The following is an 18,934-nucleotide window of genomic DNA, read 5'->3' on the forward strand; positions in this document are numbered from 1 at the left end:
GGATGGAGAGTGCCAATTCCACTAAAACGTACACATTCTGAGTAAGGGGTGAAAAAATGTTCTTGGGCTGCTGGGCCTAAGTGAATGTTAGAGCTTTGATGGAAACTCTGCCTTGCTATCCTACAGCCCTAATGTGGTGGTCTTGTCTGCTTCGGGCATGCTTCCAAGACTGCAGTTAGGCCTTTAAAACATCCATTGGTTCTGCCACTATGTAGTGGCAGTATTTCTTTCCCTCCTTCCCCAAACTTGCAAGCTCATTTCTTCTTAAATGCACCATGAGATGATGCATGAACACATTTTATTTCCTCAATGGAAATGTAGATGCTGTACAGCTGTTAGACTTGAAATCACCAGGTGGTACTTGGAAGCAGGAACTAAGATGCTGTTGCCAGGGTAACCACACATTCTTCCCGCGATGGGAGGAGCTGCCATGTTTTCTATGCTCTTAGGAATATATGTTATAAAAGGATTGGCTTAGTGCATATGAATATTTACTATTTTAAAAGAACACGCATTTCTTCATAAACCAGCAGAATATTTTTTCATATGCCTGAAAAAGAGATTTTATCTTTTCAGGGCATTAGGTCTCATCTTTCTTTGCCAATAGAATTGTAAGGATCCAGTAATAACTCGTATTTTATGTTACCCATAAGGTACTTGTGCATCTCTTTTTATACATTAGATGGATTCATTTTAAATATGCAATTAGAGCTTAGTATTCATACCACTGTGAATTCTATAAGAAAATATATTTACAGAACGTATTCAATTCATCAGTTATGAAAATCATTATTCCCTTTCACAGTAGAATCTCGGAGATGTAGAGGCTAATCTTCTGAGCTCCTCAAAGTTGCACTGGAGTTGACAGACCTGTAGGGCAGTTTGGGACCACCCTGGCAAGGAAGAAGCAGTCCCACAACACACAGAACAAACCAAAAAGAAGCCAATAACACAAATTTCCCTCCTTCCTTCCTTCCTCCCTCCCTCCCTTCCTTCCCTCCTTTGAGTTCTATGTACTGAGCTCCTACTTTATACTAAGACTGTGGCAGGTGCTGTGAGACTTTCTCTAGGGATTAAACCCAGCAATGGAGGTACAGGTAGTATCTTAGGCTCATCTTCAACTGTACTAGATTTTGTCAAATTGTTTTCTAAAGTGGTAGTGCCAGTGAAATTCTCCCACGAGCAATGCATAAGATTTCTCTTTGTTCTACGTCCTCACAAACACTTGGTCTCTGGTGGATGTAAAATCCTACCTTCTGACAGTTTTCATATTGCATTGCCCTGATCACTATGCTCTCATGATTACTGGCTGTGTGAGATTTCTTTTCCGTGCACTGCCTGGTCGTATCATTTCCCGATTTTTCTATTGGGTTGTCTTCTTATCGATCTATAGAGATTATTTATATATTCTGGGCATGAATTTTTTTATATGTTTAAATCTCTTTCGTACTTGCACACTTGTCTTTCACTTGTTTGTGTCTTTTCATCACAGAAGTATCTAATTTTAACATAGTCAAGTTTATTTATCCGTATTTTTCTTTGTATATTGTTTAAGAAATCCCTACCTATCCCAAGTTCATAAAATATTTTCTTTTACATGTTTAAAAATATGATTTTCATATTTAAGCCTTTAATCTATAATTGATTTTCTTGTATAGTATGCTATAGGAATCTAATGTTACTTTTTTTCCCGTTATAATAAAATTCATTACTAAGCCATCAAACTTTTCCCCAGAATGACCTCTCATATATATCAAGTTTTCATATATGTGTAGATCAGATTCTAAACTTTCCATTCTGTGTCATCAGCATATATATCTAAGCCTTTGCTATTACTATTCTGCCTTGATTATTACAGCTTCATGATAAGTTTTCATATCTATTAAAGTAAAATTCTGCACTTCTTTGAAAGTAAAATTCTATTCTTCTTCAAAATTATCTGAACTATTTTTTGGCTCTTTGCTCTCGTATGTAAAATTTAGAATAATTTGTTGACCTGCTACTGTCATCATGAGTACTTTATGCTATGGATTGCACAGCTGATTTTTACATACAAAGGTTAAATAGATATATACACTCTGGTAAGTGGGAGCTCCACTACTAAGTAAGTTATATGCACAAATTTGAATAGTGCCATATCTCCAAATCATATCAAAAAATGATTGCTGTGTGACTTTGGTTGATTATGAATATTGACAGACATTGGGTCTTTCATCGGTAAGAGCCTTGGCCATCTCACTCCGCTTTGTATAATGCTGCCATCAGCAATCAGTGGCCAATAATTCTTTCTCCTCCTGATGTGTCAGTAGCTGGTAGCAGTTTCTACAGTTCGTGATGACACAGGAGGAGGTCCCAGCACTGGCTCACTGGCCGGTGTGCGAGGTGAGATTGGAAAATGTCCCACCTCATCTACACTGCTCCCCGGCACCTCCAAGCTGCTTGCCCCTCAGAGTCCTCAACATTAATCACACTTCTGGGATAGGATTTAAATTAGTCTGTACATCTTTGGAAACTTCAGGCTTGTCACTGGCTCCATAGCAAATGTAGGAATCTTGCAGAGCTAGGAGACTGTTATGTGTATCTTCACATTCCTATCACATGTTTAATGCCTAGTGGCACTCAGAAATACCTTTATTAAATTGCAATAACCTAGAGCCACAATAGCTATCTCTGTCTTCATCAAATGCTGGCCATCAACTCTGAGCACATTTTATGCATCAAGCCTAGTGCTGGATACTTTGTACATACTGTTTCAGATGATCCTTACAGCAATCTTGCGAAGTAGGTAATATTATCCCAAATTTGCAGGTGAGGAGGCTGCAGATCAGAGAAGTTATTGCCTAAGGAAAGTGTAATAACTAGCAGTGAAGATTCAAACTCAGATCTTTTCAGATTCCAAAGTCCTCGCTCCTTCCTACACCACTTCAGACCACGTCAAAACCTTCAAGTTTAAAACAATAAACATAATGTGACTATTTACGTTTAGGGATACTTATTTACAAATTGCCATTTGCCCATATGATAAACAATTCAATCATTTACTTAAAATGCATTAAATGCCTATAATTTGCTAGGCACTGGCAGTCCTTAAAAGCAGCTGAGAATTGACCTGAGTGTCAACACACCCTGAAAATAGTTAGAAAAAGTGAAAATGTCAAATTAGCTGGGGCATATAATATGCAAAACAAAACAGAAATTCAAGGTTCTCTGACTGACTACTTGGAAAGGCTACAGATATACTAACTACTATAAATTTTGCTCAGAGTTGTTTATTGTCCTTTTGTCTAGTCTGAGTTGAAAACCCCAAGAATTTTAAATCATTCCAAAAGATTCTCTAAATAAATTGGGACAAATTCACAGGCCAGATACCAAGGTAGATATTTCCCACCACATGAACTATGCTAGACATAATTAAGCAAGCAAAAGATGTTTTTAAATTGTAGTTCTGGTTAATGGAAAATATGGGGACAAATCTCTTTTTTTAATCAATAAAAGGTAAAGAGCCTGGTTCTCTTCCTATATCCTTTGGGTAGCATAGTACAGTTTGTAAAAATGGAGAAAATCATAATAGCCATCTTGAAAGCTCAGGTTGATTAAATGTGATAATGCATTGAAAAGTACTTTTGAAACTCTACTGTGTTGAGTGCATGTTACTTATTATTAGATAGAAGTTTGATAATAGAAACAATTGTTTCTAGAGTTATGTTTATACTACAAGTGAGCAAAAAAGCAGAGTTCTGACTCATTTCAGAATGGAAAAAAACATAGGGCAAGAGATGGGAATGGAAATGAAATGTTTCTAAATGAAAAAGGGATAAGAATAGAACCAATAGAAGTTATTTCAAGTTTCCCTAAGAATGAGAGTAAATATATTTGGAACAATAAAACTTTGAAGTGCCTTTTTACAGGTGGCACTCTCTTTGACAGGATAGTAAAGATATTACCTGATTCCAAAGTTCAGAACCACTGAAACTGTAATAGAAGAATCTGTGGAGGTAATGTCAAAGAGTCAAGACTTTCTGCTATGTTTGGTTGAAGTCCAAACGTTAATGTGATTTTAATCTATTGCATGTCCAATGAGGAATTTAACTGAGGATAATACTGAAAAGAAATACTGGCTGAGAAACAAGAGAGGCCAAAACCCACAAATCTTGTGAGGCCACTCCTGACATGATTTTATGTCAATAGACTGACTGGTTTTTAGCCAGGGACTTTTCCAAGTACTCAGTCTTTCAGCTTGTAAATCATTGGAAATAGAATAAAATGCATCATCTTAAACTGTAAGTGCATGTAGATTAAAAAAAGACCAATGACATTGCAGAAATATGATTTCTGGCTAAAAGGGTCTAATATTCTGGTGCCTTTCTCCTCATGTTTAGATGTGTATAAGGTCCGGCAGGACCTTAACCCTAAATTAAGTGCCTTAATAAAACCTCTGATAGAAAACAGTCTTGGACTGTCAGCAAGATGCTTGTGGATTATCTTAAGTAGTAATTAGCAACTGCCCAATGGATTCAATGACAAAAACCACTCAACCATCTCTTTCCCAACTCCAACTGTTTAAGTAGACTAAGACTGAACAAAATGAACAGCACTTCTGAGCTGAAGCATAGGAGGTAATACTCAAACACCTGCTTTCAAGGCTACCACATTCAGTGTGCAGTTTGGGTACCACACCAAATCCTGGGTGGAGGAGGGGCGGGGGCTGAAATCCAGCCTGTATTACACTTTTCAAGCCCTGCACCCTGGGACGGGACTGCGTCAGCCAGGAAGAAGAGGAGCCTTCTTCAAATCAAAAGCCCGTGAGTCTGAAGGGCTGCAAGGCTCGTTGTCACAAAACTGTCATAAAGACTAGTGGACCCTACCTGGCTGACTCAGTAGTGAGTCCCTAAATGACTTAGGGAAAACCGTGACTTTTCCATTTCCTCCAGAGTAAGCCTTTCACATTATCAAACTACAACTGCTTGACAATCCACACACTGACTACAGCCCATCTCCCACTGAAGGGTACCACCGAGGGTCTTTATCTCCAATTGGAAATAATATAAACAAATCAGTATGCAGCAAGGCCCCTGCCTGGGGCTTTAAGCAATGGCATTCATACTCTGTTATACTTTCCTCACCGTCTTGTTCTCCAACTTTAGCCCCAGTCGGATAGAAGCACCTAGAAGATGTTTCACAAGAGGGGTAAATCCCAAGGATCATTTTTCTTTTAACTTGAACTAGTGATGTATTGCTTAAACTGCCGTTTGATATTAGCATCTCTGACATGGCAAAGACAAAATTCAAGATCTTTTATTTGTTTAAACTAACACTAGCGTAATGCTTAATAGGCACTAGGCATGGTTCTAAGTGCTTTCTTTACGAGTACAAACTCATTAAATCCTCACCAGTGATTATTCACACTTTACATTTGTGAAAACTGAAGTCCACAGCTAGTAAAAAGCAGAACTAGAAATCAAGGTAGGCCATCTGGACCCAGAGTCCATGCTCCCTAGATTGCCTTGCTGTAGTTGCCACTGTATTTGCAACAAAACAGTCACCTCTGAAGAATGTATTTTGCAATCCTTCCATGCTGTGAATAATGCCCTAGGTTAAAGTCTTTGGCAAATAAATGCTGTGGTCCTTGAAGCCAGATATAACACCTAAATTTTTAAAAAATATTTAAAATATCTTATCAAAAGAGTGTATTAGGATGCAATGTTCTCAACTAAAGTAAGCAAAGACCAGCCAAGAAGATTTGCTTCATATTCAACAGAAAACGTAATTTCTGCAGAATATCTGAAATATTTTAAAGCAAGATGAAATGCTTGCCCTCAGATCCCCTCTTTCCAGGACCAAGGGATGCAAAAATCCCATATTCTTAATAATCATCTGACTTGTCACAGAAGGCATTCAGCACCTTTTCTCTTCAATTCTTTGTAAGTTTAGATTACAAAGTTTATGAAGAGAAAAATTTCAAATTGTGTTAAAAAAACATAAGGGGTTGGGGGCAGGGGTGTCTCTAACCAGGACTTCTCATGAAATTTCAGAATCATAAGCAGCTTGAAGAAGGAAACTAGAATACTACTTCTCAGATACATGTTCTCTTAACTTTTCTAAATGAAATTTCCAGGACAAAGGAACTTAGTAATCATAAACCAGTACTCAAAATGAACTTTGGGCTTCCCTGGTGGTCCAGTGGTTAAGACTCTGTGCTTTCACTGCAGGGGATGTGGGTTCCATCCCTGGTCAGGGAACTAAGATCCTGCATGCCGCACGGCACAGCCAAAAAAAAAAAAGAACTTCTAATTGTGATCAAAGATATACGTATGCATGAATACATGCATGTATGTGTAAATAGATATGTTTTATCCAGTTATAATCAGCTAACTTGAAGCATAATGCAAATTAAAGCCAATTTAGAATCAACTTTACAAAGTAACTAGAAATTACTAGTTAGTTAACTAACTTCTGGTTTTCCAAAATTGAGAAAGTGGATTTTAGCCTGATGGGTTAAAAACATAAGTGCTAGGTACTTGCTGAGAGCACATCTGGAATCACTTTATCTGGAACTGTTGTATAATGAGGTGCTAACATAGCAAACTATGGCTCGCCCCCCACCGAAACAAGTGTGTGTGTCCTGGACTTAACCCCTTTTCAGTAGCAAGTTCAAATTCCAGAACAGCTTGTCCAGGGATCATGTTGGCAGGAATGTGCTTGTCTTGGAAACCTGTGGACCAAAATATGCTCATCCTCAAGAAAAGCAGGTCCTGCAGATAACAGGGGCTGGTCAGTCAGTGTTCTCAGGTGTCTCAGAACTGCTGGTTCTCACAGATTCTTACCCTCTTCCCAATACCAAGCCCATGTTCTCTTCAGCACGACTTGTAAAACAAAAGGCAATAAGCAAGAAGTGATAAAGAGTCCTACCAAAATGTCAACCAGACCAAGATATTTGGGGAGAGGCAATTTTGGGAGGAGAAGGGCAATTTTTCACAATGGCAATGATGAAGCCTGTGAATGTACCATAGATCTAGATCCACGTACCATAGGTTGTCAATTCACAAGTGTTCTGGTAGAAAGAGATTTATCTAATGGCTGAATGGTACGATTTATTAATTCCCATGACATGACACTCTGAAGTGCATGAGGACGCGGAAGACCTGGGTTCTGCCACCCGTCTTGCTGCTATCCTGCAGTTCAACCAGCAGTAAGTCATCTTCCTGCCTGGCCTCAGCTGTTTCCCTCCATAAAATAAGACTACGCAGATAATCTCTAAAATCCCTCCCAATTCAGAAGCTATCCTAGATTCAAAGTTTTTTAATGAACCTCAAATACATTTGTGCATGTGTGTGTGTGGAAATATATGTGTATAGAAATGTGTGTGTGCATGTATGTATACGTATGTGTGTACACACACACACACACACACATACACACACACACACATACACACACACACACGGGGAGAGAGAGAGAAGGAATCCAAACAACCTATTGAGAATTCAAGTAGGCATGAAAATCCAGAGGATCCTCTATACAGCCCAGGAACAATTATTTGGTTGTCATCTCCTCCTCGTGCAGGCCATATGGGTGTTCACCCAGACAAGCATTGAGTTCTCACCATTTATACCTTTCAGCCCCTCTGAGAGCCTCTCAGCCTCTCATTTCCTTCTCTCTTCTTAACCACCCTGACTCTAAAAGATGTATAGTATAGGGCAGAAATTTGCAAAACTGTGAAACGATGCCATGCTTCTCCCTAAATTTTTTTATTCTGAGAAATATAGCTATTTTCACTTTAAAACATGCTATTTATGTTAGCATTTTATGGGTTCATTTTTTTTAATGAATTAAAATGTTTTAATTTCTAAGATGGTAAGTATCAATAGAATAACCCACCTGAACAAAACTCTTCGTGGTCCTCAATAATTTTTGAAAGTGTGTGTGTTTGGGCAGGCGGGAGCAGTTCTAAGACCAGAAAGTTTGAGAAGTCCTAGTGTAGTGGTTAAGATCACAAACTCCAGAGCCAGACTGTCTGAGGTCAAGTCCCACTTCTACCACTTAGGATTTGTGTGACATTGGGAACAGTTGCTCAACATCTCTGTGCCTCAATTTCCTCATCTGTCAAATGGGGGTAATAATAATAGTGCTTACTTCATTACCTTGTCATGAAGCTTAAATGAGTTGATACACGCTGTATGTTATCCATCATTCTCTTTCGTGTCTTTCCCTTCCTCTTCTCCACTCCCCTGTTCATTCTCTTTTATTCTCATTCTCATTCTCTCTCTCTCTCTCTCTCTCTCTCTCTCTCTCTCTCTCTCTCTCTCTCTCCCCTTCTCGCTCTCACTCTCTCGCTCTCCAGCTCTCGCTCTCCCCCCACCACCATTTTTACTTGTTTGGTTTTGCTTGGTTTGGCTTGATTTGCTCTGCTCTAACTACTGCTGCTTCTGCCCTAGGCCAGCAAGTAGCTGTGACTGGCACTGCTTCTCCAAGAGTTAAAGGCTTAGCTGCCGAGGCCCTCTCCAAGAACCACAACTACCACTTTCCTACCCCTCTGCTGTGGCAGCCAGTTGTACTTTGAATTTGCCCTTCACAGACGCTCCATCAGCAAAAGACGACTGGAAAATCAAAGTAAGCAACGCTAAGTTTTTAAAAACACGCTACATCAGATGAACTAGAATGTAAAGTAGAAACTTTAGCCTCAGGAATAATCAATGAAACAGAAGGAAGCAGAGAGAAAATGCAGGCAATTACATTCATTCCTCAAAGGAAAAGATGGTATTTATGCAAACTCTTGCCAAATTTGAACTATTTTCTTTCACAGCCTTCCATCTCCTTTCTTAAATCTTTCTTCCACTTCCCAGAACGCGCCCCCCACCCAACTCCCAGAACCTTCAAGCCATCAACTGGCCCCAATATTCTGAAGAACTGATCAGATTCCGATCAGAGGCCGGTCATGAACACGTTCTGAGGGCCCTTTAACCTTGGGGTGGGGGTCAGGGTTGAGTTTTATTAAGTATACAATCACAGTCTCTTGTTTCTGTATTAATTTTCTAATCTATAAAGTATTTGCACGTAAATATTCCTTTAATTCTTGACAATCAGCATGTGATTATTCCTATTTTATAGTTCTGAAAACTGAGGCTCAGAGAAGTAAGGCCACAAAACTTTGAACTCACAGAACCGAAACTGGATTACAAATGAAATTGGAGAACTGTGAAAGACTTGGGGAGGGGGAGAGAGACTCGGCCAGGAGGGGCGGGGCCTGATGGAGAAAGGTGGAGCTAGGCTATTTTTGTCAGGGGGTTACCACTTAAGCAAATCTGCTCTACTGTGGAATTAACCTCTATTAATTCCCCAGGGTTTTTCACAGCGTCTTTATTGCCTCCACAACTCAAGCTATCCATTCTCTAAAAATTCCAAGATCGATTGATTGATTTAATTGACTAATTTTTTGTACAATGGCTACCTTGGCGATACTGTTCTAAGGAGGAGTTTAAGGAAAGTACACCCGTATGTTTTATATTTGGGCTGCTTCAGAATAGAGTGTTTGTAAATTGAGAACTGTCCGGATGGCATGTGTGATGTCATTAAATATATATTTGGTCAGTCCAAAACTATCTGGCATTTGTCCTTTACCAACATTACTGAGTATTTTAGTTTCTCAGTCATGCGAGCTTAAAATGCACAGCCGAATCTAATGAATGTCAAACTTGTGCAGTGACTCAAGTCGATTAAAATATTTTTAAACAGAAAAAAATTAAGAGTCACAAAGGATCAATTGGGGTGAATAGTCATGTTAGGGCAATACAAAGAGGAATCCTTTTGAACCATCCGTTCTTCTGAATATGTTTAAATGTGCATTAAACACAACTGTTAAGAAAAAAATGTTTATCTATGTGAAATAACACACATCTGAAAGAGGAATGTGTTGTTCTTTGTATGTGAAAGAACTGCTATGCAATCTGAAATATTTTTTAGTAATAGTGATATATTTAAGTTAATAAAACTATGCCCTTTTACCTATTTTTTGTAACTATCATCTCTGTCCAATAGTACTTTCTGCAATAATGAAAATCTCTGCCCAGTAGAGGAGCCACTCGTCACATGTGGCTGTTGAGCCCCTGAAATGTACCTAATGCTACTGAGTAACTAAATTTTTAATTTAATTTTATTTTAATCAATTTAAATTTAAATAGCCTCTTGTGGCTAGTGGCTGTCTTAGAGAGTTATCAAGTTCCCCTCAGCAGTAAAAAAAAAAATCCTACGATTCTATCATTCTTAAGACCCCAAATTGTGAGGTCAGGATTAAGACTGTGGTTATTTATTAATTGGGTGCAGAAATAAAGTAAACTAACCTGACACAAAAATTTTCAGAGGTTGTTTTTGCTCTTATTTAATAAACATCAAAAAACTATTATGTGCAAAATAACAAGTTGGACAATGGGATATATACCCACACTCAAAATATATATCTCTGACCGGGCAGTTTATATCTAGTGGTAAAGAAAGAAAGAAAGAAAGAAAAGAAAGAAAGAAAGAAAGAAAGAAAGAAAGAAAGAAAGAAAGAGAGAAAGAAAGAAAGAAAGAAAAGAAAGAAAGAAAGAAAGAAAGAAAGAAAGAAAGAAAGAAAGAAAGGAAGGAAGGAAGGAAGAGAGAGAGAAAGAAAACAAGGAAATGTAAGAAAGGAGGAAAGTGGGAGGAGTTTGGACAGAGACTATGTCCCCGATGGGTACACTGGTCTCACAGTTTCTGTTAAATCCCAACTCAGTACATCCTAACAAGACAAGGCTGACCAGTAAACTCATCCTTTTAACTAGTATTGCTTGCTAAGCTCCTATTTTAGGACAAACAACTGTGCTGAGCTCTGGTGACACACTGTTGAGAAAGACAGAATGCCCTTCTGGAAACTTAAGAATCTCCTGGGAGGTAGAGTCAGGTGAGCAAGCAATGAGCATACAATGTACCACTGCAGGCATAGCTTCTAGGTGCCACAGGAGCACACAGAAGAGGTTTCTAACCCAGTCTTGGAGGCTCAGGGAAGGTTTCAAGAGCAGAAAAGAAGGTTCCAGGAAGAAAAAAAAGAAAAAACCTGGAGTATCTTCCCTATTGAATCCACCTAATATTTATATTTCTTTGTGGAAATTTCCTTTTCATTTGGCATTATGTCATCGACCATTTCAAGGGTGTTCACTTCTTGAGTACATTTCAATCGATATATATTTTTCAAACTGATGATTGAACCGCTTCATCATTTTCCTGGAGGGCTCACCATGTCCTAGGCACATTTCTCCTAAGGAAAATAAGTTCCCAGGTCAAATATTTCAATAATCTTCCATGTAAGAAAAATGTAATACTGCCCTGGAACGCATGGTTTCTTAAGAGTTTCTTTTTTAAATTATGTGTGATTTTCTATCCAAACTAAATTTAGACATTACTCTGAAATAAACTTCAGGAAGGCTAAATAAGTAGAAGGAAAAAAATCCCCAACAAAATGTAAATTTAATATTTCAATGCAATTATGCTTGTTAGTTAGTAGGGAATTTCTATAGCATTGTGACCACAACGTGGGATTTACCTCGGACAATTTGGGTTCAAATTACAGTTCTTTCCCTTACAAGCTGGAGGGGACTTGTTATCTAACTCGACTGTGCCTCAATTTCCGTATCTCTAAGGAATGAAGTTAAGCTGGATAATGGGACAATAATAGCTCCTACTTCACACAGTGGATGAATTAAATAATCGCATATTTGTAAACAACTGAAAATAGTGCCCGCCCCAAGTACTACAAGGATATTAGCTATTCTTATTAATTACAATAATTCTAATTGCAGAAACCTACGAGAAAACAATACACACAGTTCTGGAGGGAAAGTTAAAACCGGTGTGGAAAAAAAGGGACATCCGGCAAGTCCCCAGTCTGTACTTTTGCCTCGAGGTGGGAGTGAGAGAAAAAAGCCCCCAGAAGAGGCTGTGAGGAAACCTGAAAAGAGCAAACCCATAACGCTTTCTTCCCAGGCAAAGCAGTCGGTAAACAAAGATCTTAACTTCCTAATTCGGGCTAGTTTTTTTTTTTGTTTTTTTGTTTTTTTTTTTTTAATTTGCTTCCAAGACTTTGATGGAGCGACTTGAGGAAAAGGAAACGGTCACAATTACTAGAAAGAACTTAAAAAAACACTGGAGATGAAGCAGTGGAGTACTTCTGGAACAAATGTTTCCTTATAAGACCAGCGACAGGGGCGGGGTGTCTGTGTAATGTCTACTCAACGCAGCAGAAGGATCAGAGGAAATCTTCGCCGATTTCGATTTCCAAAATTCTTAACGGGGAACCATCTGGAACCTGCTGCACAACAAATCCCACGTTCACCGAAGCCTCGAGGATTTCCTCGTGGGTCCGGGACTTTCATCTGACAAATACCAGAGTCTCTGGGACTCCCCGGGCACAAGGGATGGGTCAAGGCCTCTCACCCTTTCGTCCCTCCCTCCGGTGCACGCTTTCACAGCCACAGTTCCCCACGGCAAGAGCCACGTACACAGGCACCGACAGCTGCCAACAGGGCGTGATCGCTTCCCAGACTGCAATCTCCCCAGCAGGGCATTCCCACGCGGCCAGGCGAGTCTGTGAAAACTCCGCAGGGCCTCCAGGCCCCCTGCGGCTTTCCTCAAAGGACCCCGAGAAGAGCCCTGATGTTTAGAGCAGTCTAGGTTTTCCAGGTCGCAGGCGCAGGCTGGGCGCGCCCGGTGCGAGCTTGGCTGGCATGCACTTGGCAGCCTCCCAGCTGTTGGAGCTGGACCAGGGGGACATTGGGGGGCCGAGATAAAGCCCCGCGCCTCCGCACCACTGGTCTCCTCTCTCCTGGACTCCCCGGCCTCTCCCATCACTTCCCTCTTCTCCTCCCCCCGCCTTCCCCTTCCCGGTCCTCCTCTTCTCCCCTCCGCTACCCCGCCCGGGGTCCGGGAGGCGGCGCCTGCTGAGTCACCGTCACGTGGCCCCGGGTGCGCAGGGGCGGGCTGCGCCTCGGCGGCACTGGCGCTCGGAGCCCTAGTGGAAAATTTTCGGAGACCTACTGGGGCTGCGCACCCGAGGCCCCGCCTCTCTCCCCTCTGCCCCACCCCCACCCCCACCCCCTTCCCGGTCCCCGGCCTTCCGGCCGCAGCCCAGCTCCCCGCCTCCCCCCCCCGCGGAGGTTCCTTTCTCCCCGGGAGCGGCTCTGCGCACGTCCCGCCCGCCGCCGCCCCCTAGGCTGGCGCCGCCTGCGCCGCTGGCCCTCCGGCCGGCAGCCCGCACTTCCTTAGCGACCCTCCTTAGAGCTCCGAGCCGCCGTGCGGTCTTGCCCCCGACCTTGTGTGTACCCGGCTGGCATCCTGAGAGGCGAGGAGCGGCGTCCTGGCGCCTTCGCCTTCGCCTCTGGGGCGCCGCAGCCCCCTCGGCCCCGCCACCTCCGATCCGCGTGACACGGGTCCTCCCCATACCTCTTGCGGGGGGGGGGGTGTGGAAGACAAAGGAAGGAGATGGTTCCAGTGGGCGTCTTGCCTTCTACTCATTTAACGCCCTGCATTGCCTCGTCGTTCGAACACAGCGTGTACTCGGCCCTATTGTAAATACTTTACTTACCCCCGCTTACCACCAGGAAAATAAACAAGTTGTTTTCCCTACCCCATAACATTCCCCACTTCGTTTTTCCAGCCTCGAATAAAATGTGTTCCTGAGACAGCAACTTTGGGGAGTTTGTTGGCCTCATCCACCCAGGGGTGACAGATGGTTACACAATGACGATATTTCACTCAAAAGGGGTGTGTTATGTGCGTGGTTCACTTCAAGAAAGCAAACAACATTTAACAGTTTCCTCGACTGGTGGGGTCTTGGGCTGTCCTTTCGGATGGGTGTCACTGAATGGGGAGGGGGGTTGAGAAGTGGCGTCGGCACCAGGTGTCCCACGATGAGGTTAGTTGGAGGTGGACGCAGGCGTCTTAATCGGACACCAGGTGCCAAAGATTTCGTCCAAAACAGTGGGAGTTTTACCTGAATAAAGATCCCGGAACCAAGCCCAGATATTAAAATGCTTTCCAGCTAAGAACCAGAATTGCAGGTATGTTAATTTTAATAAATCCTTATTTCAGTATCTTAGCTCTGGGCAAAGAAAGATCTGGAAACTGACTGAAGGCCAGGAATATAAGTCCATGGTGGCCTAAGAATGTTTTGAGTAGAACACATCATTCAGTCGCTGTCATTTTTCTCTGGACAAGAAAACAGACTGTTAACAATTAAGCGCACAAATAAAAGTATTTTTAAATCGCTCTATTTTGGAAAATTATGAGTCTGAAATTTTAAAGTCGCTTACTGCTAATTAGCAGGTTTCAGTTTACCCAGTGAAAGAACCATGGTCAATTTAAAAAATCCATCATCTTTCTGACACTGTTTTCATTCATATTCATTAGTATATACCACACCTACCAAAATGGACCATTCCAGGGTCACAGGAAAAGGCCATTGGGTAAAAGTCTAGTTTATAAAGGCATTGCCTTGATCTCTCTTGGATCACTTGCTTTGGGATCAGCCAGCTACCGTGTCATGAGGACACTCAGTCAGGCTTGTGGAGAAACCTTCTTGGAGAAAAATCAACTGGCCAGTACCAACTTGCCAGCATGTGAGTAAGTGACCTTAGAAACGGATCTTCCAACCCTAGTCGGGCCATCAGATAACTACAGAAATAGTTATCATATGGCTACAACCTCATAAAAGACTCCAAGCTAAAACACACAATTGAATTGCTCTCGAATTTCTGATTCATACAAACTTTGAGAGTTTCAGCCACTGAGTTTTGGAATAATTTTTACACAGCAACTGCTACCTAGTAGAGTATCCTTCAATACCAGAAAAACACGCCGAAGTCACCCGGGTACTCAGAGTTAATAACTATTGCTTGGGGCTTAGGAGCTGTCTTAACAAAGATAAAATATAGCCCTTCATTTGTTGAGCCCCTAGTAAACATAATCTCAAGAATAAAATATAAAATATGATAAGAAAAAAAAAGAGTAGAGAAAGGAATTAAGTGAGGAACCTGGGAGAGATTAATGCTAAGAAAATATGGAAGTCATTGGAATAAAGGGAGGCATCTGATCTGAAGGGAAATAGGCGGGGTGGGTGGGAGTTCACTATTCCTCCATAATGCCAGTGTCCATACTTGAATTTTCAATAACACTGTCTGCACAAGAATGTCAAAATGTGTACATTGCAAAAAGTCATATTAATTAGGTAAAATGAAGCCATTAGAAAGCAATTCTTGAAATTAGTTCTCATGCTTGTGGGTTACAGAAGACTGGCCTCAAGGAAAAATCTGTCCTTTTCCACCATCAAGTCATTGCAACAGACATTTATTATGTGCTAGGCACTGACGGATAAAGTTAAATGTGCTAATTAAATCAACACTATTGAACTCCTTCAATGTATGAGGCACTGTTCTAGGCACTGATGATTCAACGATGAGCAAACCAAAAAGGAGTTTCAGAGGGAAAATGCAGGAAGGGGGAAGAAATCATAGGCAAATAAACAAATAATGAAATAATCTGTTCTCATACCATGAAAAAATACAAAAACTAAAATACGACAATGAGGAAATGGAGATTGCATGCAAGGGGCAACTTTTGCTAGGATGGTCAAGGAAGACTTTTTTTTATAAGCTAGAATAATTTCTTTTTAAAAAATTTTTAAAATAAATTCATTTATTTATTTTTGGCTGCGTTGGGTCTTGGTTGCTGCGTGTGGGCTTTCTCTAGTTGCGGCGAGTGGGGGCTACTCCTCGTTGAGGTGCGCGGGCTTCTCATTCTGGTGGCTTCTCTTGTTGTGGAGCACGGGCTCTAGGCACGCGGGCTTCAGTAGTTGCGGCTCGCAGGCTTCAGTAGTTGTGGCTTGCGGGCTCTAGAGCGCAGGCTCAGTAGTTGTGGCACATGGGCTTAGTTGCTCCACGGCATGTGGGATCTTCCCGAACCAGGGCTCGAACCCATGTCCCCGGCGTTGGCAGGCTGATTCTTAACCACTGTGCCACCAGGGAAGTCCAGAAGACTTTTTTTTTTTCAGGAGTGATATTTAAACAGACCTAAGTGATGCTACCCAAACATAGAGGCAAGGAGATTTCCAGGTGGAAGAAACAGCAAGTACAGTGCCCTGAAAAGGGAATAACTTAGAGTATTTCAGGGACAGAAAGAAAATCATTGTGGCTGATACATAATGAAAAGGAACGGTATAAATCAACTATACTCCAATAAAAATTAATTTTAAAAGGAGATAGAATGATGCAACAAAAAAAAAAAAAAAGGAAAGAAAGAAAAGGAAAAGAGTGGCAGGAGACGAGGCTGAGGAGGTAGGCAAGGGCACAACCAGGTAAGGCCATGGTGAGTGAGGAATATGGACTTTATTCTGGTTGCAGTTAGAAGCCACTGAGGGCTTTAACAATTTATCCTTTTAAGCAAGGGATTTTATTTACGTTCTGAGAAGATCTTACTTTCTGCCAGGTGGAGAACAGACAATGAGCACCAAGAACGGAAGCCCAGAGATGAGTTAGGCTGTGGCGTTTGCAGTGATCCAGGAGAGAGGTGATGGTCGCTTGGACTAGGACCAGAGTAGTGGAGATGGCAAGATTCTGAATGTATTTGGAGGCAGAACCCTCAAGACTAGCTGATGGATTGGGTATTTGAGGAAAAGGAGGGCTCCCTTATGAATGGTAGTGTTATACTTCTAAATTATAAAGAATTAGGAACGGTTTTGCTAGGGAAGTCAAGAGTTCTGCTTCGACCAGTAAGGAATGAGATAGATGCCGTTTAGACATATTAGATAATATGCTTTCTACTGTTTACTCCTACATTTATTCATTCAACAAAAATGTATTACCAGGTACTGTTCTAGGTACTGGAGCTAACAGTGATCAAAGCAGATTAAACCTCTGCCTTCATGGAACTTATATTCTAGTGAGGGAGACAAACAGTAAACAGATAAATAAATATAATTCAGGTAGTGGTAGGTACTTAAATAGGTACTTCAATGTATTTAATTCATCCAAATACTCAAAAAGTGCCTTCTTTTTACAAGTGACTAGGTCAGGTGTGATTAGCCAGATTCTACCCTAAAAGGTAGTAACAGAAAATCTGGTACATAGACAACACAGAAGTGCCACAAAAAGATATTTATAAAGCACTACGTGCAAAGTATTGAATAGAATGAGATCAGTTTCAAATGGGAGCATCAAATAAAGAAAAATTAATGAAAGGTCTGGCATTTAAGGTGGGCCTCAAAGGAAAGATAAGAGTTTAGATACATGGTGATAGCAGGGAAGAGGAGGCATGAAGAATATTCCAAGCAGTGGGTAAAGTTTGAATGGGAAATGGGAAATGGTTTGAGAACAGTGGCAAAACCACAGGGTATAAGAAGGGGAATGTATTAGTTATCTATGGCCGAGTGATAAACTACAGCAAAACTTAGTGGCGTAAAACAACAAACATTTATTATCACTTATTTCTGTGGGTCAGGAATCCAGGCTGGGCTCAGCTGGGTCCTCTCACTAACGTATTAGCTGGGACTGCAGTCATCTCAAGGCTCAACTGGGCACGATCAGTTTCAATGCTTACTCTTGTGACCATTGGCAGGCCTCCCTGGGCTGTTGTCAGAGACGTTAGTTCCTTGTCCTGTGGGCATCTCTGTAGGACAGTTCACAAGATGGCAGCTGGTTTCCCTCAAAGCAAATGAGGGAGAGAGCAAGAGAGAACAAGACGGAAGCCAGAGACTTTTTGTAACCTAATCTCAGAAGTAATGTACCTTCACTTTTGCTGAATAGAAGCACATCACTAGGTCCAACCCATATTCAAGGAAAGGGGATTACGGCTGAGTATGACTATCAGGTGAGGTTCATTGAGCTTCATCTCAGAAGTTGCCTACCACAAGGAATAGTGGGGGATTAGGATGGAAATATAGGCTAGTGCCACATCAAAGGAAGCCACGAAAGCCAACCTGAGAATGAAACTACTCGGCTGGACATGAAGGGTAGAGAGAAGCAAATATAATGTGTGAGCCCACTTCAGGCAAACTGAAATGCTGGATAAACAGAATTTTGAGGACCATCCTGAAGATGATCTTGTTCAACAACAGGTTGGGAAACAACTCACTAGAGCCCCCAGAAACAGACCCACTCTATTTTATCAGGTGATAATGGTCAAATAATTCTACAGAAGATAGCTATCTACCCTCCCTAAAAACTCCTACCGACCTATCTTGACAATGCAGTGCATTCCTGAAAATCCAGAGTTGACAACTAATATATGTGATTATTTTCCTGTCTTAGGATAGGTTTACTCTTAGTAGCTTTCAAAATTCTTTGATCCCAGCCCACAGTAAGAAATAGATTTCACTTCATAACTCAGAATATATACATATTTGTACATAATCAAAATTAGTTTTATAGAATAGTACTAGCATTACTATATATGGCATACTGATATTTTAATTCTATTTTGTTCTATTGAATTAAAGAAATTTAAAAAAGCTTGTAGTAATCCACTGAATTCATCACTGTCCTTTCCTGGGTCCCATTCTGCAGTCTGAAAGACACTGTTCTGCTAAAACATTTGCTTAGGAATAGAGCAAAATCATAGCACTTCTGACCAACAAGAATTTGGCGGTATAGTTTCCTAGAAATTGGGTCAGGGTACTGTGTCCCATGCCTTCTAGCCCAGGGCATAAGGGCAAAAACTCAAGCACATCAGGCCTCACTTGGAAGCCACTTGAGTAACTAGATATGCCTCAAGTGGCCTTTGAAAACATGAATCAAATTTGCAAACAAAAAATCAATGTTTCAATACCTCCCCCTCTTTTTTGTCATTTACTGTTCAGGTTCTTGTCATAGAGAAGTCAGAACAAGATTACAGCCCTCCCCCCAACACACACGCACACACCCCCTCAATTTTA

This window comes from Balaenoptera acutorostrata, chromosome 11 (genome assembly GCF_949987535.1).
Source record: "Balaenoptera acutorostrata chromosome 11, mBalAcu1.1, whole genome shotgun sequence".
In the NCBI taxonomy this organism is placed as follows: Eukaryota; Metazoa; Chordata; class Mammalia; order Artiodactyla; family Balaenopteridae; genus Balaenoptera; species Balaenoptera acutorostrata.